At 36.9% G+C, this 27,510-nt stretch overlaps 1 protein-coding gene across 1 annotated transcript in view; it reads left to right on the forward strand.

The window, feature by feature from the left end:
* The first annotated feature begins 8,194 nt into the window (after nt 1–8,194).
* LOC106061345 (nucleoredoxin-like) overlaps nt 8,195–27,510 on the forward strand; it is a 72,656-nt gene continuing 53,340 nt past the window's right edge. The window contains exons 1-2 of the mRNA XM_013219440.2: nt 8,195–8,403; nt 11,744–11,923. The gene's annotated coding sequence lies outside the window, so the exon portion shown is untranslated. The remainder of the gene's footprint in view (nt 8,404–11,743; nt 11,924–27,510) is intronic.

Here is a 27,510-nt window from a genome sequence, read left to right on the forward strand (position 1 = left end):
TTTTAGAATGACAAGTAGAGACAATGTTTCTTTAACCTCTTCATCACTTCATCATAAGTGATAAGAAGATAATTAAAATTATTTAATTTAAATATATTAGTATTTTTTTTACATATTTAATCCGGATTTCTGTAGGGGACCACGGGCCGCATAAAACACTCTGGCGGGCCTCATGTGGCCCGCGTATCGTAATTTTGCCCACCCCTGCTTTACGTGTAAGAAAATGATATCACCGTACGAGTCTTGCTAAGCCTATCTTTCAGATATGTTGATTATGTCCCTTTACTTTTGCTGCACATCTGAATGTGTCTACGTTTGTTTTTCGGCGGGTTCTTTTAATATAAAGCATCAAAGGTCGCAGGTCAAAGGTCGACGAATAAAAGAATTGTCAGTTCAACCAGGTATGGAAATCGAGAATATCTTATCCCCCAGGGTAATCAGGAAAAGGTCAAACAAGTCTGCTACCATGTGTGTGGGGGGGGGGGGGGGGTCTGTTTTTGCTTTCTTTTAGCAATCTTGATTTTGAGTTAAAATTAAAATGTACAATACATGTTTCTAAGCCTAGCATTCGTCTAATAGATTTTTTATACATGAAAAAAAAGGTGGCCTGTACTTTAGCATTCAATGTAGGTTTACCTTCGTATGATATTCCTTCAAAATAAAAAACAACAAGAAGATTTTAAGGAGAGTTTGTGATTTAATATAAACTCAAATGCGGCCCATTAAGGATCCAGCCGTGGGTCATCTGTTTGGCAAATTATACAGGTGAAGACCTTTTTTTTTTATTTTTTCACACGAATTTCGGAAGCTATAAAGTACGAGCTTTCAACAACTACAATCTTACATAGACGGAGTGAGTGTATTATTGGACCGGCTGGCGTTGTCGTTCAGATTTTTTACATTGTCAATATCCATAAATATTTAATGAAATCATTGCTATGAAATTAAGGTTCAGGATGATTTGAATGGTACTTTTATTAATGACTGATGGGTGAGTGGTCATTCTGCTATTCTGCTATTCATGACCTGTGGTCAAAGTCCATCAAGTGGTCAAGTGTTAAAAGATTTGTGGATTTTATAGTGCCTGAAATGCAAGTAATTATTAAGCTAAACACTGCCTTTTTCTATATAAAACAGAATTGATTAAGTACCACTAATTAGTTGGCTTTTTGGTAATTGTACAAATTGAGTCATGTTTTGTCATCGGCAATGAATGATTGTGCCTCGTTTAAATGTGATTTGGGAAGGGAAATGGGAGTGTTCAAAATATGTATCAGACAGACAGACAGACAGACAGAGTTGATATAAGATTTGTAAATGAGTTTCATTTTGATTATTTTGAGTATGTCATCTGTATACTTTTATTATTTGTAATGACTGCCTAGGTAGTACTTGTGCTTTGTGGCAGAACAAATAACATTGTTAACTTGTTCTCTCGAGTTCGAATCCCGATTTGAGCTGAGTTGAGTTTATTGAGTTGAGTTTATTGAGTTGAGTTTACTGAGTTGGGTTTATTGAGTTGAGTGTATTGAGTTTATTGAGTTGAGTTTACTGAGCGCTTAAAGGCAGCTCGTTAACCTTCTCCAAAATAACCTTCCTACTTGTACCGGCAAACAAAAAATTGTACTCTAAAGCACTGAACTAGATAGACTCAGCTAGAGCATGACTGATGAGCTCATACAAAAGATGTTTTTAAAATTCGTATTTTTTATTGTATAATTTGATTTTGTGAAGACCCCTCCCCATTTTTTTTTCTGTTCAATGTGATGCCACACATTCCACATGGCCATAAATCTGACAATGCTGAGGTCTCCCAGGCGTTAGAAATTATTTTCTGATCAATGTCATTACTATGTGTGTCTTAAATAATGTCGCGAGACATATGTAATGGAAACTTACAATTTGCAAGATCTAGGATTGATAAAAGTTGCCGGGTCGTATTTTTGCGCCTCGGACCGTCATCAAACTAGCCCCGCGTTCGAATCTGCCAGCTGCTTTCCCTTCCCTTCCTGCCTGAGGTTAAAGCTAGGACATAGAACGTAATACTCTTATAGCAGTTGAAAAGTCTAAAAGATCCCGAACAAAATAAAAGATAGTCTGCTTCATAAAGACATATACTTATATACTATTTACTATTCTATACTATTTAAATGACAAGATCAACTAAAATTGGGACATACAAAAAAAACGCGGGAAAAGAAAAGGTTGTGGGAAGGGAAAGAGTAGTATTGTGAATGATTCATGTGTGGAATGACCTTCACCTTCAGACTAAAACGCATACGCACTTGGTTATCGATCCTGGTTACTCACGATTAATTGGAAGCACGCGCAGTTGATACAAGATCGATAAATCAATCATCTCCTTTAGTCTCAGACCGCCTCTTGAATTAAGTTGTTCCCACTTCACTCCCATGACTGAGATTCTGAAAAAACACGAAGTATGAACCTTGTTCTTTGAATTTAAAATATTTATCAAGTAAAGAATTCATTGATTTCTTTTTTCAATTCTTGAATCTAGTCCATACATTTTCAATTTATGACTTTTTAAATTAGCGCCAAATGATGAAACTTGACTGATTTGATTCAAAAGTACAAAAAACGTAAACAAACAAATTAGGTCGTCTGCCACGTGAGCAATAGTGAAGACAGATGTTGCTGACGTCTGCTATAGGAGAAAGTCATTATGAAACACACACGCACACACATATAAAGCAGTAAAAAATAGCTTTAAAGAAATTTCTGATAGAAATGATTTGGACTTATATACTAGGATTGCAGTAGTGCTGTACCTTGTCTGTTGAAAACCTGTGTCGGTTTTAATAGGAAATGCAGACCCTGTATACAGTTGGAAGGATGGCTGCCTGGTCATGCGGTTTGAGCGCTGGACTGTCGTTCGGATTTATCGGTGGTCGAGGGTTCAAATCCTGCCCGCTGCCATCCCCCGTCGTCCTGCGGGATGTTTGGACTAGGTAGTAAACTATCTCTGAAGGAACATCCGAAACATGTAAAACATTTTACAAACAAGGCATACGGTTGCAGTAGTTAATTATCGGAGTGCTTATTTTAGTCTTGTTCAGTGTTTCCCAAACTATGTTCCGCGGAGCCATAGTGTTCCGGGAGGCCTGACTAGGTGTTCCACGAACTTACCTTACCTTACCTTACCTATCCCTTAGTCTGTTGGATCGTTAGGGCACCAGGCAAGACTTGTCGACCGTCTTTCTCCATTCCTCCCTTTTTTGCCTTGTTTAGAACCTCTCTCAATGGCAGGCACGTCCATTCTTTAATGTTGTCCTCCCATCGTTTTTTCTGTCTGCCTCTTCTTCTTTTGCCTGGCACTGTTCCCTGAAGGAATGTCTTTGCGAGCCCCGTAGATCTTGTAATGTGGTCATAGGTTTTAAGCTTTCGTCTTTTTACAATAGTTAGCAGGTCATCATGGGCTCCGATCGCTGCAGTAATCCTGTCTCTGATTTCTTGGTTTGTGATGCGAACTGTATACGAACTACTGGAATAAATAAACAAGTAGACCACCACTTGAATACGCTCTTAAAAAAAAAAAAAGCAAGTAGTATTCCGCAGAATGTGCGAAGTGTTCCGTGAAGGACAAAGTTTGGGAAACACTGGTCTAGTTACAAAGCATCAACTCTGTCTGTCTGGTGAAATGTTTGTGCACATTATTTCTCCCACACACAATCTTGGATCAAACTGAAATTTCGCACATCTATCTCTTTTACCTGACAATGTAAGAATCAAAGTTAAAAAAAATAATATAAAAAGTTAATTAACTATTGGTAATTAATTATTTTGTTTTGGTATATCCAACAAAAGAAAGAAATTGTAATTGACTGAAGTAGTGGTATAAGCTGAATTAGTCCCCTTTAAAGCTCGCCGCTTTAAAGTAAGTTTGAAACAAATATATAGGCTACAATCTTTTATTTTCTAATCTCTTCCCTATCGGAATGGTTAGTATAATGAGGCTTGAGCCATGAGTTTGAATTCAGATCGCACCCTCTTTTTTTTTAAATAAATGTTTTTAAAAAGAGAATTACGGTAAAATTCAAACAGATATATGTCCCCCCCTCCCCCCCCCCTTCCCATTTATCCAACTGGTACAGATAAGTAAAAGATAATAGCGAATTGTGAAATAGCGCTAAACAAAAAACAATTGGTAAGATATATCTATTCGCAGATTTATTGTTGTTGGTGTAGATCTATAATACATTTTATTACATGACTGATGCAAAATAATCGATACCATAACACTTCGTATAAGTTGTTTTTTTTTATAAGTATTTTCTCATGTTTATCTTTTTAGATGCAACTTAATGTCAAGGCAGTTCTCGTTCTTTGTTAAAATAGAAATATAGTCAGATAGAATCTGATAGATAGATAGATAGATAGATAGATAGATAGATAGATAGATAGATAGATAGATAGATAGATAGATAGATAGATAGATAGATAGAGATAGAGATAGATAGATAGATAGATAGATAGATAGATAGATAGATAGATAGAAAATAGATAGATAGACAGACAGACAGACAGACAGACAGACAGACAGATAGATAGATAGATAGATAGATAGATAGATAGATAGATAGATAGATAGATAGATAGATAGATAGATAGATAGATAGAAAATAGATAGATAGACAGACAGACAGACAGACAGATAGATAGATAGATAGATAGATAGATAGATAGATAGATAGATAGATAGATAGATAGATAGATAGATAGATAGATAGATAGATAGAATCAAATAGATAGATAGATAAATAGATAGATAGATACTTGTGTAGTTCTTCTGTCGCTATCTATCCCATCCATAAAATAAAGACAACTTTGCTGATCTGATGAACAAGTTGACATATACGTGAATGAAGGCTTTATATAATAAATAATAATAAAGATCTTCCTGCAGTGAACAGTTCCAGGCAAAAGAAGGAGAGGCAGATAAAAGAAGACAGCATCAAGGAATGGACAGGCCTGTCAATGAAATAAACTCTAATTCTATCAACAGACAGAAAGGAGTGAGATGGTTGTCACATCATGTGTGATACCCAAATGAAATTTTAGGCTTACTCAACGCTCAACTTATCAAATTAAATTATAAAACTGTAGTTTCTAAAAAAAAAATCCTTTTTCTTTTCTTTTAAACTAACATGTTTGCTTGGTTTCCAGGCAACTTCTATTGCTTGCATTAGACGACCGTATTTTTCCCTAAATGCTGATTAGAGTGAAACCAAATACATTGAAAGGATCGTAAAACATGCATTGGTGGACGGCATCGTAGGAGGGGCGTTATTACTGGGGCTTTATAACTGGGGCGTCTTGGTGCTCTCCACTGGCTCGTAAATCTCTCCTATGCTGAGGTTGTTCCATGCCCCCATGGTGTTTCTACCCGCATAGCGAGATAACGAGACCGCTAATGGTGGCTCTTAGATTCTGTATACATAATAATTAAATCTAGTTATTTTATATTTTATAAAACTAAAGTTGTGATTATGTTGTAAGCCACTGAGTAATTATTTAAAACATAGAAAGTAACACTATTTGATATATCAGTATGGTGTTTGAAATATTGGCATACAGGCAAAATCTAGGACGAGTTGTTTTAGGACTTTTTTTTTTTAGAATTCTAGAACACACCATACGTGAAACCACATTCGAATCATACGAGAAACTAACATAAAAGAAACGAATTAGAGTCAATAAGGAAGCTACTGTCAGTCACAGGAGAACTAATAATGAAGAACAAAGGCAGAATCTAAGGCAATTCAAGGGAGAATCTAAGCCGATTCAAGGGAGAATCTAAATTGAAAAAATAAAGAGAAAATCTGAAGAACGTTTTCCTAGACCTCCCCCCCCCCTCCCACATAGATACTGTCAGTCACAGAAGAACTAATAATGAAGAACAAAGGCAGAATCTAAGGCAATTCAAGGGAGAATCTAAGCCGATTCAAGGGAGAATCTAAATTGAAAAAATAAAGAGAAAATCTGAAGAACGTTCTCCTAGATACTCCCCCCCCCCCCCCCCCATAGACAGAGATTGGACTAGAGCTTGTTAAAGCACGAAAGCTGCGCTATACAAAATTCATTTTAAAAAGATTACAAGATAATTAAAAGAGTCTCTGCAGTATTATCGGATACCAAGAGGTTGTCATTGGGAAAGCAACTATAAGGAAACTAAGCTGAACATTAACGAAACTAATGCAGAGAACAAACGTTTGGATCAATTATTTTACGGAAAAAAGAATTGTTAAAACTAGCACGATACTGTGCTAGTTGCGTACAAACTCCCGTTCCCCCTACAAGTAGAAGACAGGTTTGAAACAGTCAAAAAGGAACAGTTCTGATTAGAAACAATGTGTTTGTACTGTGTGTTTGTGTTCTAGAAGGAAAGTGTGTGTGGAGGGGGGATTTTATTTCTTTATTTTGCAAATTATTTCAACTGTTAAGTAAAAGTTATTTGCTTACTTACATCCATTATGGTTCCCCTTTCAGACCTTGCGATCTATGGGGCAGATGATATTAAGGTCATCTGTTTCTATGCCAAACGATTAACGTGCAGGGTGTCACGTGGCCAGCACAAAGCCCAACCGCATTTACTCAAAACTAAAGTCAGGTACCCATTAGAGTTGGGTGGACTCTGGAGCGCGCTAAAAATCCCGAAATTCAAAATCCCAGTTTCACCAAGATTCGAACTCAGAACCCCAGGTTCGGAAGACGAGCGCTGAACCACTCGGCCGCTGCCCCCCTTACATCTATTATATTCCAATACAATTGTATACACACAAAGGCTAACACAAATACAAATATTTTCTTGTATAAATACATAATACATGTATTCAATTTTGGCTTGAAATTAACAATAGTACTGCTGGACTCGAACAGAACGCAATGTTGCAGGTTTTCTTACAGGGCAGAAAAAAACACACATAAATAACCAACATTTTGGTGTATCCGGTCCACAAATAAAGCTTTTTTTTTAAAAGGTTTGTGGTCATTTTGGTGTACATTTTAGAATTATAGAATCTTATAGAATAATTTTACTGAACAAACATGGCAACACAAACTGTCTTCGTCAACCAAGTTGTGGATACACAATATTCCAATCAACCAATTTAAGGATATAGAATATCCTAGTCAAACAAGTTGAGGATACAGAATATCAGTCAACCAATTTAAAGATGATATAGAGTTCCCCAGTCAAACAAGCTGAGGATACAGAATATCCCAGTCAACCAACTCTAGGGTACAGAATATCCCAGTCAACCAACTCTAGGGTACAGAATATCCCAGTCAACCAACTCTAGGGTACAGAATATCCTTCTCAACCAAGCTGAGGAGATTTCCTTACAGTCAGTAATGTATAGACCTCTTTAGAATATCTTCAAACTATTAATTACATTTGCTCAATTCATTCTACATGTACTGTTGTTTTTTTTCTCCCTTTCTCTCTCTCTCTCTCTCTCTCTCTCTCTCTATTTCTTTTCGTCCCTCTTTGTCTTAATTTAAGCCTCACTGCTGCCTCTCGGTAATCCACCATTTGCTCTCTGTATTTATCTCAATTATCCAATTCCTAATATATCCATCAATCCACCCTCCCCTCTCCATCAACCCACCCTCCCCTCCGCGACTCAGCCTCCTCTCATTGCCATCAAACCTACTCCTCCCCCGAGCACATTCTAATGAATGCTCACACTGTCTACTTTATGCTTTTAAAATAAACAACTCACCCTCCCACCCCCATTCCCTAATCTTTATACCTGACTTCCAGCGCCGTTTCATGCCCCCCCCCAACCACATACCTTTTCTTCTTGCACTTCGAGGGCGCAATGACTTTTTAGAGTAGCCCCCGTCACTCCATCCCTTGGATTTTTTACTCCTTTCTCCTCCCTCTTCCCCCCTCTCTATCTTTCTCTCTCTCTCTCTCTCTCTCTCTATCGTTCTCTCTCCCTCCTTTAACCTACTTTCAGCAATTGCTGTGAGTGAAGTTTGTCTTGAACGAGCCAACAAACGTGAGTTAAAAATTCTTCTCTCCTCTTTCCCACCCTGTTCTTCCCTCCCCCCACTCCCCTTGCTACACTCTTCAGTTCAGACTGACGTCTCGTCTACTGATGAAAAAAAAAAGATATTTTTTTTATTTCTCTGAGATTCAGACGTTGCATAAGGCAAGTAGCAGGCTTTTTGAAATTCATAACCCTGGCCACTTTTGGAGGCTTACATTGCAAGAGAACTTAAGAAAAGCCGTTTGGGTTTTTTTGTAACTGGGTTAGAGTGAGTGTTTGAAAGAAGACTTCAATGCACAGTTAGCTCAATGGATTGTGTATATCACGTGGTGTGCTGATGAATCAAGTGTATTGAAGTGATTGTTTGTCAAAGTTAATGTCACTCTCGGTAATGTATTTCTTTACATTGTTCTAACCAATAGTTCGATATGACGAGACGTAACAATTATTTTTAAAAAATCAGAGCTTATTCTAGATCTCCAATATGTAAGATGATCAGAGCTTATACTAGATCTCCAATCTCTAAGATGATCAGAGCTTATACTAGATCTCCAATCTGTAAGTTGGAGCTCTTTTCAACTTAAGTGCATTATTTTATATTAGTGCAATAAGAATATTTGGCACAATTATTTCTTTTACCTTACAAAAGAAAAGCTAATAAACAAAAAAAATAGTTAATTACCTATTGGTAATATATTATTTTGTTTGGTATCTCCAAAAAGGGACAGAAATTGTACCTGACTGAAAAGGTAGTATAATTAGAATTAGTCCCCTTGATACTTTGTAACAAAGTTTGAAACTAACATTAGATAACTATTAAAAATTCTATTTTATAAGCACTTTCCTGGCACAGTGGTTAACGCTCACACTTGAGGCAGTTGTGGAGGCTTTAGCCATTGAGTTCGAATTCAGGCCGTTCAGCGATTTTTTTTTATAAATGCAATTAAAAAGTGATCACCCAGATACCCCGTTCTTTCTTTCCCCATCACTTCCCAACTGGTCCAGGCAAGTGATAGGATCATTGCGTATTGAGGAAGTTAAACGCATGAAATAGCGCTAAACAAAACAATTTTTAAAAACATTTATAATTGCACATATTTGTATTATTGTTAGTTTAGATCAGTGGTGCCCAACCGAATTCAATCTGTGGGTCATCTTAATTTCCAACACTAGTGTCGCGGGCCACGTGATCGAAAAGATACAAAAACGTAATGAAATGGAGCTGAAATTATTTTGAGACTCGTGGATCTAGTAAAAAAGAGTAAAGTTCTCCTTTCAATCTATAGGGCAGATGATGTTTCTGTGGCCTACCAATGACGAGGGTGTTATGTGGTCAGCACAACGACCAACCGCCTTTACTTTTTCCAAACTAATGTCAGGCACCCATTAGAGCTGGGTGGACTCAGAGGTACCCAAGGATCCCAAAATTAAAAATCCTCGTCTTCACTATATTCGAACCTGCGACCCCCGGGCTCGGAAGCCAAGTGCTTTACAGCTCAGCCACCGCGCCTCTTCGAGGATCAAGTACTTATATTTATTATTGGGAATATTTGAGTTTTTTATTTGACGCGTCAGAAAATGGCGTACGTTCTGTTTCTGTTTTGTTGTTATTTTGTGAAACAGCCACCACACATTTTCTGTATAAAACAAACACATTTTCTGTATAAAACAAACACATTTTCTGTATAAAACAAACACATTTTCTGTATAAAACAAACACATTTTCTGTATAAAACAAACACATTTTCTGTATAAAACAAACACATTTTCTGTATAAAACAAACACATTTTCTGTATAAAACAAACACATTTTCTGTTTAAAACAAACACATTTTCTGTATAAAACAAACACATTTTCTGTTTAAAACAAACACATTTTCTGTTTAAAACAAACACATTTTCTGTTTAAAACAAACACATTTTCTGTTTAAAACAAACACATTTTCTGTTTAAAACAAACACATTTTTGCCCAGCATGGTATCATGTCCCCCACAAAAAAAAACTAAAGAACCGTTCTCTTATCCTGGTAGGTTCTATATTCCTATATTTGTGCCGACGTTTCTGAGGACCGTAGGGGGAGCACGTCGCGGGCCGGATCTAACCGGCGGGCTGTATTTTGGGCATCACTGGTCTGGATCTATTACAAATTTAATTACGTAACTGATCCAAAACTAATTGATATAGCTATATAAGCATTTTTGAAAGTTTTTTTAAAAATGTTTTTCATGTTGAATGTTCAAAAGGTTCTCTTATTATTCATATTTAGCAGCCCCTGAGAGGACGACAATTGCAAATATTTGTGTATTTTGTGTTTTCAGCTATACAAGCTACAAACGTTTTCAATCAAGTGTTTACTTTTGTTTTAAAAGAGAAATACATTTAGCATGTATAAAAGTCGAATCTATTTTAAAACAGGATTTCATAAGTAGTGTTTCATATTATGCAAGTGGGGTGCAGCATATCACAAATAGTTTATGCACAATAGCATTTTAGATAATTTTAGGGTAAGGTTTCATCCTTGAGGTCTTCTATAAAAAATAGACCATTTACTAAATCTTCTATTAAATAATAATTCACTAACATCAGTTGGGCCTGGCTCACTTTGAACTATATTTGACCGACATTCTGTTTATTGAATAAAATAAAGATTCCCAATGTAATAATAATATTGATAGTGGTGTCATGTAATCAGTCAACATAACAATACAATAAAATCGATAACACTTTCAATATGCAGACATCTCTCCTATTTGTGTTGGCGGAGATAGGGTTGTAGTTGTTGATAGTTTGTAGTTCATAGCTTCTGATAGTCAATGTGAGAATAGGTTAAATAAACCCTGCGTATGGACCACTTTCCACACATTCTTTAAAACCTTGGGTTTTTTTTTAAATAACAATATTTGGTCAATATTTTAATTGCTTATATCTAAGGCTTTTTAAAAGCCTGAAATATGGATTTTGTGTATGCGTGTAAATTTCCCTTTCAGACTTTGTGATCTATAGGGCAGATGATGTTAAAGTCATCTGTTTCTTTGGCCAACGGTAAACGAGCAGGTTGTCATGTGGCCAGCACAACGACCAACCTTTACTTTCCCCAACTAAAGTCAGGTACCCAGTGTTCTCCGAGGTTCGAACCCAGGTTCCAGGTTTGGAAGCAAAGCGCATAACCACTCAGCCACCGCGTCCCATGTATGCATATATTAAAGTCGGTTTTGTATGATTTGGGCCTAGACTTGTTCTAGTCATTGATCATTTTCTTCCAAAAACCTCTTTGATTTTTTAATGCTATGCTTTTTTTGCCCAGATATCAGAAAATCTTAAAAAAAAAAAAAAAAAAAAAAAAACGCGTGTATGCTCTTCAACGTCTTTCCCACCAAACTTCATGTCATAGCATCGTGCATGTGGGAGTCGACATTTGTAAGAATAACTCTTTGTTGTATCTCCTGGCTTGTCTCCCCTGAGGATGTGTTGTGTTTTTTTTTTTTACTTGTAGTTTCAGTTTTAAATTCTGTTTGGATTTTTCCCTTACTTTTTTATCATCTTTTTAAAATATTATCTCTCAGAAAAAAAAAAAACTTAAAAGGAACTCACAAATTATGGAGAATTTGTTTTCGAGCCGAAATGTTAAGGTTTTTTTTAGAGAAAAAATATTTTCTACATAAACAAACCGAAAAAAAAAATCAAATTTACTTCCAAATAATTTTTTATTTTTTATTTATTTTTTTAGGACGTAAATATAAAATCCAAGACGTCATCAATTTGTTTTACCGCACGGATAAAAGAATCAAGCTAGGTTTATTGATTCTGTTAAAGCCCTGGATGAGTTAGAGCGGCATTTTCAATGCCTGTGGATTACATTGAGAGTGCTGCTGTTGACATCTAGACATTTCTGGGTTTATTTCAACAGGTAAGTCTTGTGATGTCGTTTTTATGCTACAATGTTTGTTTGTCTATGTCATTATCTTCACGTTGTCCAGAGATTTTTTCTATCATTTATTTTTTCACAATCATTTATTAATTATTTCTTCGTATACATGATGTTATGTGGGTATATAAGTTTGTGAGGTTTAGGTGTAAGATGTTGAAGGATATGTTTTGTAGTGGCGTAGCAAAGTACACATGGGCTCGGGGCCATTGATGTAATGTAATGAACAAGAGAATTACACGAAAAAACAAAATCGTTGACCTCTATGAATGAGTAATGGAAGTACAGAAGTTTCAATGAGTGTATGTGTATCAGTTTGCAAGTAATGGTCTCCTTCAAAACATGCCATATCTAATTAACTCCCTATATATATATTTTATAATATATATACATTGCTTTTTTTTGTGACAGCGTACCGGCGCCTTTTTCAATGTGGGGAAAAAATATGACTTTTCTTGTATTTTAACGTTTATTATTAATTTATTAGTAGTTAAAAGTTAAGCAATCCATCATTGAGTACCGGCACCTATTTTGTTTTTACCAAAAAAAAAAGCACTGTGTATGTATATAGTTATTTAGGATGAAAAGTTTTTATATTATATTCTTAATAGGAAAATTTGAATATAGAGGAGACGAACTTATTTCAGGGTTCACAAATTAGTCTGAACTATCAATAGGTTTTAAGCTTCATGTTAAGTCTACTTTTGAATAAGTATTATTGCATTTTGGATTAAATGTGTATTACTGCTTGATGTAAATTGTGCAATCTTTTTCTCGATTTCTACTGGCGGATTAAAGTTATTTAAATTGGTCAACGGGTAGTCTGTTATTTTCTCACCGACACGAGTATCTTCGACTAAAATTATGATCTGAAAATACCAAGACGTATGACCATTTCGAATCCATTGTAACACTAAAGCTTGTTACATACTGAGCCTGCTTTCACTTTTAATAGTAAAGCAAGTAAAACATACAAAAATACTTGTAAAAAAAACAACTTCTTATATTGTGCGAAACCGCATCGATAATTTTGAATCAATCATGTAGTTTGTTGTCCAAAAGGGTATGCCGTTTATCAGTGGATGATACTTTTTTTTAGATTCGAAAGCACTTTTAGATTTTTTGTCAAGCCAGTTTAGTCAGCTGTATTTTGTCACCTTATTGGTACCTTTGGTTGACCTTTGGATGGAATATGTTGGCATAGTTATTACTGTAAACATTTGAGTTAAATACTCTTCTGGTCCTGCTACTTTTACACGCATGTATACAAGAATCCCATTTGCTCTTTGATATAAGCGAGGGGAAAAAAGAAAGCTGTTCAAGCCTGAATTCAACTCGTGATTGACAATAAATTCGTGTGCAAAATTATAAATACGTGTGCAAAGTTTCAACTTAATCCGAGAATGGCAAGTGTAAAAGATTTTAATCAGACAGACAGAGAGACGGAGTGACTCGATAAAAGCTCGACAAAAACGATTGGGCTATGCACTAACGACACCATGTTTCAAAACTGAGAATGAGCCTCGACTTTATTAAAATATTTTATGTTACCTAAAAATGTATATCCCCTGAAAAAAAAAAAGGCAAGGTTATATTTTATTATATCCAGTTTTTATCAATTCCATCCCAGCGCTTCAAAGAGCCTTTACAATGTGGATTTTTTTCTTATTCTTTGTTTTACCTAATTATGCTGCTGTATTTCCTGTGTATTTCCTGTTGGTCAATGTATTCCCTTCATAATTTGAAACTTTGATATTGTAAACGTGTGTTTGTGTGCGCATGCGTTTGGCGTTTGATATTCTTTGGCTGTTAAAAAAAAAAAGCGCGGGAATGGTAATTAAGAAACATCACGCATGCGCAATCCAATTAGTGTAGCTGGCGAAACCGGGCACAGGATGAAGAAAATATTCACGGCTTGATTATTATGCACACAGATCATTAAAGCAATCATAATCAACAGGCAACCGCCACCGAAACAACTACAGTTGTAAAGAATAAAAAGATTTTCATAAAAAAAAATGGAATCGTGACAGAATCACATTCATTAGCATTGCCAGCTACGGAACAATATAAGAGGAAGAAGTAATATTGAATCCTTTGAAGTCTTTGCCAATGGAGCATACTTTTTTTTATTACCCCCTTTACATTACAAATCGAATGTGGGGGGAGGTGGTTAAGCTATTAAAGCATTACATGTGCATAACAACTAATGAGACAAGGAGGGGAGATGGGGGAGCCTAATGAAAGCGGAAGGGAGTGCTTGGAGGTAGGATTACAGTTCTGGAAGTGATTTGGTGAGATCAGAAATTGAAGCTCACTTGCCTATATACTCTTTGCGGTTAATGTGGTCTTTCATGCAGGTCAGTGTGAACCTGCTCTCCCATGTCATGAACTAGGGGGTAATAGAAAAAAGAATGGTTGATAGGAAATGTATCGCTTTATGATCAGGTGGATGGAGAATTGGTTGGTGTTGGAAGGAGAAGTGATTTGTTCTAATTGATACACGCTGACCTAGTGAAGATCGATACTCTGCTCCAATATTTTATAACCCTAAAGAAATAAAAACGAGATTTATGTAAATGAAAGTAATAAATATTGAATGCAACTGCATATCATTAATATATTAAATGCTGATTGGTATTGCCTGTTGATTACATGTTGATTACTTGTAGAATGTTGACTCTGTGTTTTACTCAAGATTTAATACATCTCTGTTGGACAAAGCTGATACCTTCACAACGAATAATATTTACTCTAACATTTCGGTATATGCAAGGTTGTCATTATCAGAAGTGGTAATGGATGTAAGCACTCCACTACCTTTAAAATGCTTCCAAATGGCATGTGTCTCGAATAGCCTCTGACAACCAGTCCAACTCCTGGCCTTCACGTGTGGCTCAGATATTGAGTCCGGCGGAACTGTTCTCACTAACAGGAGAAGGGACAAAGGCGAGTAACTGGCGCCTTAACCAGTAAGCTTCGGGCAGGAGGGGCTCGTTAGCCATTGCTGGCTACCCACCTAGGAGAAGGAAAACTCTGAATTCAAACCTCTGTTGCCTTGCAGCTATACCCAATCATGGGAAAGGCTTCGGGAGTCAACCCTGAGGAAAAATCAGGAGCTGGCGACCCTAAGGCAGTTTGCAGCACCCAGCGCTACACTCTGGCAGAACCTGCGACGCCGCTGAACCCAAACTGTATCGGCACTGCCGTTTCTTTGGACACATCAGCTGCGTGAAGAGGTGGGGGAACTGATGTGTGGGCGACATCGTTCCGACCACAATTAATGCCCAGGCATTCATCTCACCGAGATGATCCATAGTCACTTCGCGACTGAAGGAGGCCATAGATAGATTCGGTATATAAACATTGTTAGTATTATGCGCCCTATTTTTTGTTAACTATTTAGTATCCCCTTTTGTGGCTTCTAGATCCATTGAAAATTGGGGCAGATGATATAAAGAAGCTAAAAATGGTTCGTACCAGACTTAGGGACCTATCCTGCAAAACAAAAACAGAAAGTATCCCTTGGTGACCTTAATGACTAGGAAAGAGAGATATTGTAATATTAAGGCTTGTCTTCGATTCCGAGAGATATTGTCTCTTCTTTAGAACAAACGAACCAATGGACAGATGAGACTAAGCAGTGGATGTAAAGCAACGGGGCCATAACATTGTTCACACGAGGGACTTGTCACTTCTCAAGAGAATTACGTATAAGAGACTCGAGTACAAGAGAAGCAATTATACGATAATTAAGTAAAAGAGAATTTGTCATTGAAATACAAGAGAATGAAGTACAAGAGAATGAAGTACAAGAGAATGAAGTACAAGTGAATTAATCTCTGCGGCTTCATTATGCACTATCTATAATTTCAAGGAGGTAGAACAGCATCAGGGTCACAAGCCGAAAAATGCCCGCTGGCCGTAGAGAGAGCATCACCGATGTAAAGAATATTTTTTAAGTCTTACCGTGGACACTGGGCATATAAATTTAAAGTATCCTTTAGTGGACTATGATCTAAATGTTGGTAAGTACATCTGCATATAGTTCACTGTCTAACTGAGCCATTATATACATATATATGCGCGCTTTCAGGTGCTTTCTCATCTCGTCATCATCTCTGCCTGTGGTGCCTTCTGAAGCATAGGCCACCAACCAGCTTCCTCCAGGCATCTCGGTTCTGGGCGAGTCTCTCCAGCTGTCTCCACGTCTTGCTCATCTGCTAGGCAACTGCTTCCAAATCGCGTCGCCATGTATTCCTGGGCTGTCCCCTCTTCCTCTTTCCATGGGGGTTCCAGGTTAGGGCTTGGCTTGTTATGTTGGATGCCGGCTTGCGAAGGGTGTGACCTATCCATCTCCAGGGTCTCTGAAATATATCTACTTCAATGGGCTGCTGTTTTGCTCTTTGCCACAGTTCCTCATTCGAGATCTTGTCTGGCCAGCAGATCATAAGAATCTTCCTCAGCCAGGTATTGATGAATACCTGGATTTTTTTCATGGTGGTGATGGTGGTTCTCCAGGTCTCTGCTCCGTAAAGTAGCATCGGCTTAACAATGGTGTTAAAGAGCATAATCTTGGTGGTAGCGCTTATTTCCCTAGATCCCCAGGTGTTCTTCAGCTGATGGAAGGCTGCTCGAGCTTTATCAGTGCGGGTTCTGACATCTGCATCTGTTCCTCCATGGTGGCCCATGATACTGCCAAGATAGGTGAAGCTTTCCACCTCTTCCAGTGCCTCACCTTGGACTGTAATGGGGGTATTGTTATATGCCTTTATCTTGAACATCTTGCTCTTCCTTCAGTTTATGGTAAGACCCATTCTGGCTGAATTGTCAGCAACAACATGTATCTTTTCCTGCATCTGCTGATGTGTGTGAGAAAGAAAAGCCAAGTCATCTGCAAAGTCAAGGTCATCTAACTGTTTCCACAGTGTTCACTGTATACCGTTCTGCTTCTGGTCTGTTGCTGTCTTCAAGACCCAATCTATGGCTAGTAGAAACAAGAATGGAGAGATTAAACAGCCATGTCTCACTCCTGTTTGGACTTCAAATGCCTCTGTCCGTTGTCTGCCATGCACTAGTCTGCAAATCATCTCCCCTTAAACTAGCCTACTCGAACAAACTTTCTATCTCGCCAAATCTACTAGATTTTACATTAAACTTGAACGGCCAGCTACTACCTACATATTTTGCCACATACCGCAAAGACCATTTTTCGCCTATGGTGGATTTAGAACTTGGCATAAATGTTCCTTGGATACTAATTGGAAAAGTAACATATGTAAAGTAGCCCTAAAACAAACTTAAGACGCTAAAAAAAAAAGTTTCCCAACTCTTTGAAAATATTACGATTTCATGGATCTAGGTCATATAGCCATATAGTCATATGGTTATATAGCCATGTTTACATAAGAAAAGACCGGAAGGTCACGCATGCGCGTAACAGAAGATCTAATTCTAAGATGATATATCTGCTCTTCGCAGTGTTATTTTTTTTACTAGAACACATGAACATACAACATATAGTCCATTCATTTCATTAATAAAAATAACCTTCAAATTTTGTTTCAAAAGCATTTTTATATAAATTCGTTCCCTAATGCTGCGACCTATCCGTCTTGACGTACATTTAATAGCCATTCATGATATCGCGCGCTTCTTACATTAGAAACTACCAAAGTGTCACGCATGCGCAGGACATACAAAGTCATTACATTCACGCATTCACTTTATTTATAACATTATTTTTCTTGTTTAATTGTTTCTAATACACTGTATCAGTGACTGTATTATGTAATATGATGTAACCCTAACGAACGTTGTTTCTTAATATTTTGTATAATAAGTAAACTAAAGTCCAAGGTAGCTACAAATAAAAGAATATATATGTATTATTTTTGATAGGCCGATGCTAATGTATCAAAGTTGTACGCTGAATTTAATTTATACTTTTATCCAGTGAACCAATGAAAACGGGCTCCATCTTCAAATTTATCAGGGTTTTCATTTATCTATAGCTAATGTGAATAATGGAGAATGTTCAATAATTCTAGTCCAATCCAACTGAGTTCTATACCTGTCCGAGATTCAACTCAAGTATTGAGTGCGATGCACTTCACCAAAACACCCCCCCCCCCCCCGCCAGTTGTTCTAAATAAATAAAGTCTGTGTCAGTGTTTCCCAAAATGTTACGCAAAACCCGAGTGTTCCGCGAGGCCTGAATAGGTGTTCCTCGAACTACTGGAATAATTAACTAGTAGGCCGCCATGTGAATTAATCTCTGTAAATAAAATAAGACAAGTGTTCCGCTAAATACTCAGAATGTACGAAGTGTTCCGTTATGGAAAAAGTTTGGGAACCACTGATCTGTGTAAACAATGCAAGCAAGGAGAAGTATCATGTCTTTGTTAGTCTTTTTTTTTTAGAGCTTACTTCAATGCAAGTGGTGCCATCTGTAGTAACATGGGTAATTCTTTTTATTCCTTCGTATCATCTGTAGTAACATGGGTAATTCTTTTTATTCCTTCGTATCATCTGTAGTAACATGGGTAATTCTTTTTATTCCTTCGTATCATCTGTAGTAACATGGGTAATTCTTTTTATTCCTTCGTATCATCTGTAGTAACATGGGTAATTCTTTTTATTCCTTCGTATCATCTGTAGTAACATGGGTAATTCTTTTTATTCCTTCGTATCATCTGTAGTAACATGGGTAATTCTTTTTATTCCTTCGTATCATCTGTAGTAACATGGGTAATTCGTTTTTTTACAAACCTTATATCAACACTTTGTCTGTCTGTCTGTTTGGCCAAAAGTTTGTACATGTTATTTCTCCAACACCCGATCTCGGATCAAGCTGAAAATTTGCACTATTATTTCTTTTACCTGACAACACAAGGATTAATTAAAAGAAATATATATAATGTAATGTGTGTGTATGTGAAATCTTAGTGTTACATATTCAAAATTAGGCACCCTATTTACTAATAAAAGCAACATGAGCGATCGATCAATGGTATCTATTTTTTATATTTGGTTAAAGCTTTGAATAGAAAGTTTTATGAGCCTGTAACCAGAAGCTGAAATACCTTTTCCCCTTTAGCTGCATTGTCTTAGTTAATCGTGTCTAGTTGTCAAAAAAAAAAAAAAAAGAATGTTTGTGTAAGTCTGGAGCATCCATGAATACAGCACAGCAGACGAAAATATCTCAGCGCTCATCTTAACAGTTCGGTCTGTACTGTATATCTTGTAAACTGTATTTCATTGACGAATCAGATTATGCCTTACAGTCTTGCTCCCCAAACTGTTACTTCAATATTTTACTGCAAATAAAGAAGATGAACTTTTTTGGTACCTCTCTTTAAAAGTAGATTTTTTTAAAGGCTAAAAAATGATCTGCCGCTGTTTCTTTGTTTGTATTGTTTTTTTGTTTTGCCTTTTTCAAAAGTCAGTTGCCAAATGTTCGTTTCTAAACAAGTAAGATCAAACTGACCTATGAACTTTCTCAAAATTGTTTCTGGGCGCGAGCAACTGCAACTCAGCCAATTGAAACAAATAGAGTTACAAGTAGTTACAATAAGACTAGACTCAATCATAGCCTCAGCCTGCCACCTGATGTTTTGTCCTCTGTGGTCTGGCTTCAGGCAAACGTCGACGAGACCATAACTTGAAGTAATACTTTTTTTTATTGGGGGGAGGGGGGGAGAGAAGAAGGAGGAGAGAGAGATAGTGCGAAAGATGGGTACATAGATACTACAAAGTAGCACATATTTATTTTTTTTGATATACATGTTATTTTTTAGGGATCCATCTAATAGATTGTAAACCTTGTGCAATTATTTAAATTCACACCCCCTCCCTTTTCCCTACAAAGTCGCTGTGGCTTTCCTTAGTTCCATGCATAAAGTGAACCAGTTGCTGTTCTCTGTACCTCTTTGTTTCTCCCTCACATCCACTATTTCGTGTACACATACAGCATACAGCACTGTTCAACGTCTGCTTCACATTCTGCTCACGTGTAAACAGTTGTCTCCCTTCCCTGCTACCGCCATACATACTGTTGAATTGTTTCTCGCTTAGATATACAGACTAACACACACATACTGGCTAACACACGCGTACAGACTAACACACACACACACATACAAAAGACACATTCATACAGAATTCTTGCCTCCTGCTTACGTATCAACATAGTTTGAAGATCCTCCACTCCCCATAAACCCCAGCGCTTCTTTTATTCCTCACTCTCTGTCCCAGCATCTTTAGAAGAAAAAAAAAATCAGCCAGACATAAAAAAAAAAAAGACGCGATGGTTACATTTCTTTCTCCCTTTTCTAACCATTTCTCTTTTTTTTCTCTTTTTCTCTCTCCTTTTCTCTTTCCTTCTCTTTCTCCCGTTTTCTCTCCCACTTACTCTCCCTCACCTCCTGCTCCCATTTCTCTTTCCCCTTTTGCTCTCTCCACCCTCTCTTCCTGTTTCTCCTCCTCTTTCTCTCCCTCCCCACTTTCTCTCTCTCTCTCTCTCTCTCTTCTCTACATTTCAGACCTACTCTCTCCAACATGAGAAAAAGGAAGAGGGTACTTATAAGACTATCTTATCTTTTCACAAGATGGCTGCGGAAATTAAATTTTGATCTAGGTGTGAAAACAAAATGTTTTAAAAAAAAAATGTTCATGTTAGTGGCTACGTCATGGCTAGAGATCAAAGGAAGCAGCTTTTTTGATAGTGTATCTTTTGACAGCCAGTAAAGAAGTTGAGATTGGATGCTATAGCGATAGAACACTGCACCTGACCTAGGAGTTGTCTTAGACGTTGTAACATGCTAGAACACACACAAGTTGGACCTCTCTCTCTGACTTTCTCCTACTATCTTTACATTTTTTTTTCTCTCTCTCATTTCTCACTTTCTGTCTTTTTTTTATTTCTACATCTCTCTCTCTTTTTCTTTTGAAGTATTTCTCTAGAACGCCAATGACAATCTTCAAAGCAGAAATTCAAACTTACTTCGTCTTGCTTTCCAAATGTAAGTCCAACGAAGCTAATTGCTTCAACTTGTTTTTATAACTTAACTTTCTCTCAGTTTTGAAACATTTTCTTAAGTTTTTTTTTTCATCTTTAAAAGTAAAATAAAAAGGATTTTATTCAACAAGTCTACCACCTTTATTTATCCTCATCTCTTTTTCAGTCATATTTAAAGAAGCTTTTTTCTTATCAGGTCATTATGATATGCACTCTACGAACTCGATTTACAAATAACAATTAGAGCTAATAAAATCAACAATATCTGGTAACATCTACAAAATATCTGGATCCTGAGAAAAGTACGAGTTGGTCACTCTGCCACTATAAATACTTTTCGCTGCAGCACTCTGTTGGGGGCCTCGGACTAGAGTTCCGTTTGTCTCGAGTCCCCACCCTTTGTGGGATAATATATGCATAGAAAATACTAGACGAACTTTTTTTCTCAGTCTTGCACTGCAACTTAACTTGCAGCTTTAGTAATAAGTCTTTTGATTATATTCGTTGGCCTGTGTCCTATTCTAGTCATAGCATTTTAGGAATAAAACAAACTAGTCGACAAACGGCGTAACATACGCCGTTATTTTGCAGGGCCGGCCTTAGGCCAATGCAACCTATGCGACTGCAGTGGGCCCGGCACTTTCATAGGACCTGCGCTAATTCTATGTGTAAATTATTAAATTAAACCATTTTATAACTTATAAAAGAATTCCCACAGCCTCCTGATTTACAAGGAGCACCTTGAAATCTCCTGAAAGTGCAAAATATACGAAAAGGTCCTGGAAATCTCCGGAAATAATTTAAAATCTTTTGAAAACTCATACAAATCTAATGAAATATATAAACAAAAATTGTCATTTTGGGGTGTCCTTCAATAAGAAAAATGCCAATCCAATAAGTAAAAACGGCATTATGAATTAGAGACTAAAACTATGTGGGGTAGAAATAAAAAAGAGTGATCTTTCCATGACTTCTTGGTAAAACGGTTAAGTCCGGCCCTGCTATTTTGTCATGGGTGAATACTACTTGTTCTCCCCCCCCCCCCACCTTTTCTTTTCGTAGGGTAACTCTACTAACAAAAATAAAAGAGTGATCTTTCCTTTACGTGGTGTCCAAACTCTTGAGCCATGAAGAGAATTATATATATAGATAGATGATTATACAGATGTGCTTTGACATTACTTTTCGGAAAGAATATATTATCTACATTCATACACACAATACTCAGATACAATACACATTATATACTTACACTCTACACATAACACACACAAATTACACACACAATATCCTCAAAATAATGATACATATGACAGACAATATACGCACACAATACACGTACAGAAATCACACACAGATCCAGACATTTATTCGAAAGTAAAATCTCCTCTTGAAGCTCAGCCGACATTGTTATCGTCACCTTTGTGCCAAATACTTCCCTGTATCCTGGTCTCATGGCCAGCGCATGTAATGTAGTCAGCAGTAAACTAGATCTACACCTTTATCACTGCATACATGGAGAAAAAAAAAGTATTTGTATTTTTCTACGTATAACAATTCTTTCAGAGAAGAAAAAAAATAAAGTAAATAGAAACAAATATTGAGTATTTTGTTTGTGGTAAAAAAAAATTGATATAGGTTTATTTTTTAATTATCTTATCTTATAAAATACAGACGTTACTTAAAAAAAAAAGAAGATGATTACGCCCTACGCATCCTGCATTTAGTCATGCTTGTTAACCAATGACTTAAATTCTGCCTAGAAAAGGTTCACTGCAAGGGACACATTCAATCTATATATCCTTTCTTTTTCTAACACCCAAACCAGCAATATAGACATGTTCCTCTGTGGTTGGTAACTAGAAGTAGGTAGCCATTTGGTGCCTCCGGTGTACAGTGTGAAGGAAGTGCTGACGAGGGATGTAATTGAACGAGACCCGAGAAATAGTTGGGCACGTCTCAACAATGTCAGATATCTCATCTCATATAACACAAACTAAGGAGTCTCTTAGTGATCTATTTATATAGCGACCTAGACATGGTTTAGAATCAAAAACTTATCGTGAAAATCTCCACTAAAATAAGACATGATAGATTTGCCATAAATGCCCTTGTCTCTGTAACAGTATACAAGTACATCATTGGAATATCTCCGGCAATTACAAGAGAAAGAATTCCTTCCGTATCTCCACGACTTCCTTGACGATATCCCAGACTACATCGCGCCACATGGCCTGGTTTGTAGGTCACATGACGATAAATCCTAGATGACGATTGGTTTGTTTACAGGCCAACGTTTAATGAGGCGCGTGCCGTGCTGAAGCTGGTTGAGATCTTATCAGACTGCTTTATTATTTTTCTTTCTATATTAATGTAATCCTAAAAGTCTGAGATAAACAGAACACAGCTCAGGACTAAGTTTCTGGTGAACTATAGAACGTGGCGATGTAGATGAAAATTAGAAGTGGATTGTCTAGCAATCAACCATCAGCTTTGCCTTTTTTTTTTTGCTTGTTCCGGAATTTAAACCTCGTTGTCGGTTTAGGTCATTTGACCGCAATTTACATTTAGCATATTATTAACAAACAAGGCTCTGGTCACAGGCTTTTAAAGGTGTAGGTCTTAAAGAGTTAACATATTTGGTGTATAATACGTTTGACGTAAGTTTAATTAACCTTCTGGCGCCTATTACACTTAAGTTGCTTCTTTTACATTTTGGATAATAATGATCTAATTAATAGTAACAGTAGTTATTGCAAAAAATAGAAGGTAGTCGCAAGCATCAATTAAATTGGGCCCACAATTAGTAAGGCCGGCCCTGTTAAACCAAGTCAAACATGTCCCAAAACTTTTCATCTTTTTTTCCCTCCCTCAAGCTTCAATAAAACTATAGATTTTGTTAAGATCATAAAAGTATACTCAGACATATCCCCCCACTCCGCCACAAAAAAACAAACCCAACCGTCTGGATCCGCCTTTGTTAGACATACGCTTATTTCCTCAGGGACACTCTTTCACTTTCTGTTCACACTTTTTTTTTTTTCGTCGTCTCGGTTGAGTGATTTCTTTCTGTCTCCTCTAGCAGCTCGGAAACTTTCCCTTTTGCTCTAGCCTATTAGCGAGACGTCGTCCAAGCATGGAGACATTTGCTCAGGAACCCAACCAGTTGCCATCTCGTCAGCTCAGCCCCCACACACAGGCAAAGTATCTATCAAGACTCAAAGCGGCTGATTGTACCACATACAGAGTGTTGATCTATATCATTAGCGAATAATTTACAAGAATCACCGTCAATTTAACTTTAGGTATGTTTATTCTGGACAATGTCGGTAACTTTATAATTTTAATGGCGGCTATATTTAATGCGAAAAGTAGAAAGTGAAGTTCTCCTTTTGGACCTTGCGATCTATAGGGCAGATGATATAAAGGTCGTTTGTTTCTGAGGCACACGGCTAACGATGATGGCATGTGGCCCAGTATAACAAGCAATCGCCTTTACTTTTCCCAAACTAATTTCAGGTACCCTAAAGATCCCGAAATTAAAAATCCCAGTCTTGACCAGGATTAAAACCCGGGACCCCTGGTTCGAAAGCCAAGCGCTTTACCAATCTGCCACCGCGCTTCCTAGTGCAAAAAGTAGTCACTGAGAAAACGAGAAAAAAATATTTAAGATCAGAGACAGACTTAAACGCAGTAGTTAAAACAATGTTTTATTTATAAATAACCAACACGGGATCTTCTGTTCCTTTCCCGTAACACCTAATCAATCTGGAATCAAGGTGTGATTGCCCTGTAATACATGATACATACACTGAAGTGAAATGGTTTTGGTACTTACAGAACCACACCTAAACTGAACAAGTGTTTCTAGAGTTCTTACCCAACGTGTGTCCAATCTCCTTAAGGGCTATGGGGCGTACATAAAACGTGTCTAACTGTAGTCCTAAGTTTTAAGACAGGACATTTTCAAGTATAAGGTTTGTGTGCGAACTCTCTGTTCGTCCTATATCTTTGACAGGAGATTTCCCTAAGGGCTGATCGTACCCTCATATTGCCGGAGATGGTAGTCATTTTGCTAATCAAAAAAAAAATTCCCGCCTAGTACGGAACTCAAAAGTGCATGAAGCTAATAGCATGCTTCACCTGTCTTGTAAGCTCGTGGCCTTGACTTAAAAAGAGAATAAACACTACTCTGCCCCACCCCTCAAATGTTATCAGGACACTAAATGTTAAACTGTATTTCATTGGTTGGTTTAGCGAATGTCAATCGTCTGGTTACCCTTTTCATATTTCGACTTTTTTTTATCTTTCCCTTTCCAAAGCGCGTGCTCATAATGATGACAGACGTCAAAACTAACTTTCAATACATAGTATGATAAGACTCTTAAGAACTTCCAGGTGAAAAAATGCCGTCAGAAAAATTGGATTTGGTAGTCCTCATATGGGCATGAATTGATCAATATAATTCTATTGATTTCTTCTTCATTTGATTGTCTTCTGGTTTTATTTAATTGTTTTCATGATAGACAAGTCTGTCAAGTTGAGATTTCTTTTTCTCTTTGCGAGATGCCCTGGTGGTGAAAGTATTAGAGCCTCGTAGTTTTTCCATTTTTTAAATATTTTTTTTATCACAAAGCTTATATCAACTCAATCTGTCTGTCTGTCTGCCTGGTGAAAAGTTTGAACATGAGCTCTCTCCCACTTCCCATTCTCGGATCAAGTTGAAACTTTGCACAATCTTTCGTTGTACCTAACAAAACTTGAATCGATTAAAACCATAAATCAATTAGTTAATGAATTATTAGTAATTAATTATTTTGTTTGATAGAAAAATAAGGGAAACAAATGCTATTTAACGACAGATGTGGATGCATGTATGGATTTATTCCCCATGTTACGTTTTGTCTCATTTTTCTTCCATTTCTCATTCTCGGTCAAGTTGAAATTATTTATAATCATTCACGATCGACGAGAATATACGGATATTTGAAAAAATAATTAATTAAATAATCAATTAGTTGTAATTAATCAATTTTGTTTCAAATAGCAGAAAGGGAGCTAAACCTATCATCTTGAAATTAATGGCAGTAATTATGCGGTTCTTCCCCTTAAATAACCTTTGTTTAAAAAGAGTATTCTTTTTTTTTTGTTCTTTTGCTTGTTTGTTTTCCCCTTCCCCATAAAGATGTGTCTATGTTGATATTCCGACACTGTTCAAGAAAAATGTCCATTTCTTATGTTCTGTTCTGCGCTCTTCAGTTCGGCTCTTGACTCGAATTAAGCTCACACTAATTTGTTTAAAGAAAGCATTCAGGCCAAACGCTTGTGTTTCTTTCCAGAGTTTAATCCCATAAAACCGTCGTCTGCTCAAGCTTCGCATCTGTTCCAAGAAACTTTCATACCCTCCCCCCTCCCCGGCCCTTCCGTTCCCGATCCCCTCCGCTCCCGTCTCTATTCAATTTCCTCCCTTACTGTGGCTTGAAATAAAACTACATTCCTGCAGTTTGCTTTCAAACACGTTCCTCTGCTCAATAAATTAATTATCTCTAGCTCAGAAAGAGGCTTGGGAAAAAAAAATACTGCCTCCATTTGTACATACGTTTTGGTTTACATTCTATTTGAAAATGTTTGAAATTTTTTTTTGAAAGTACAGCACTTTTTGATAGTTGATTACTTCGTAAATACGATTAGGACAACTGGTATATATTGTGAGCTATTTTTAAATAATTGACTTTATATATATATAACAGATTTCTAGGTGTCAAATTTAGGAAGAAAAACAGAACTATCTAGAGCGCAGTAGCCTAAATGTCAATTCTATAAATTCTAGATCTATATTATCTTTTATATTGTAATACCTGTTAAAAGTTATTTTACTGTATCTAACAATACTTTTTTAACTTAGCCTAATATTTTCAGTAGATAGGAAAGAATGTAGAAACAGACAATCTGAGTCGTGTCCGCTTTGAGTCAGATAGACGGACTGTAGAAACAGACAAATTGACTCTTGTCAAACTTTGAGTTGAATGAACAGTCAGTAGAAGTAGAAACAGACAAACTGAGTCTTGTCAACTTTGAGTTGAATGGACAGACTGTAGAAACAGACTAACTAAGTCTTGTCAACTTTGAGTTTGTGTAGAGACAGACAAATGAAAGTATTCCGTGAACTTGAAGAAAACAAAAAAAAAAAAAAAAAAAAGAAAGGTTTTGTTGAGCTCAACGCCAGAGCCGTTAGATTCCCTGAAGACAAATATTTTGACGAACCTGTTATCTCCGCCCTTGCTTCCAGCATTGTTTGCTGAATCTGTGTCTAGGCCCTCCTTGATTCCTGCCGCTGATTCTCGCCTTCAGCTCATTCTGAACGTTGTTCCATTTGGAATGTTCGAGGTTCTCAACTCGAAGCAAAGCGGGAAACGAAGCGCGCATGAATATTTGTAGGTCAAATCTTTAGCACGTTTGAGAGTAATCAGAGCTCGTCACACAAAAAAAAAAAGCATGACTGGAGGTTTTACAAAATTATTTTAGTTTAAAAAACAGTATCTATGAAATT

The sequence above is a fragment of the Biomphalaria glabrata genome, chromosome 12 (assembly GCF_947242115.1).
Source record: "Biomphalaria glabrata chromosome 12, xgBioGlab47.1, whole genome shotgun sequence".
Taxonomy (NCBI): Eukaryota; Metazoa; Mollusca; class Gastropoda; family Planorbidae; genus Biomphalaria; species Biomphalaria glabrata.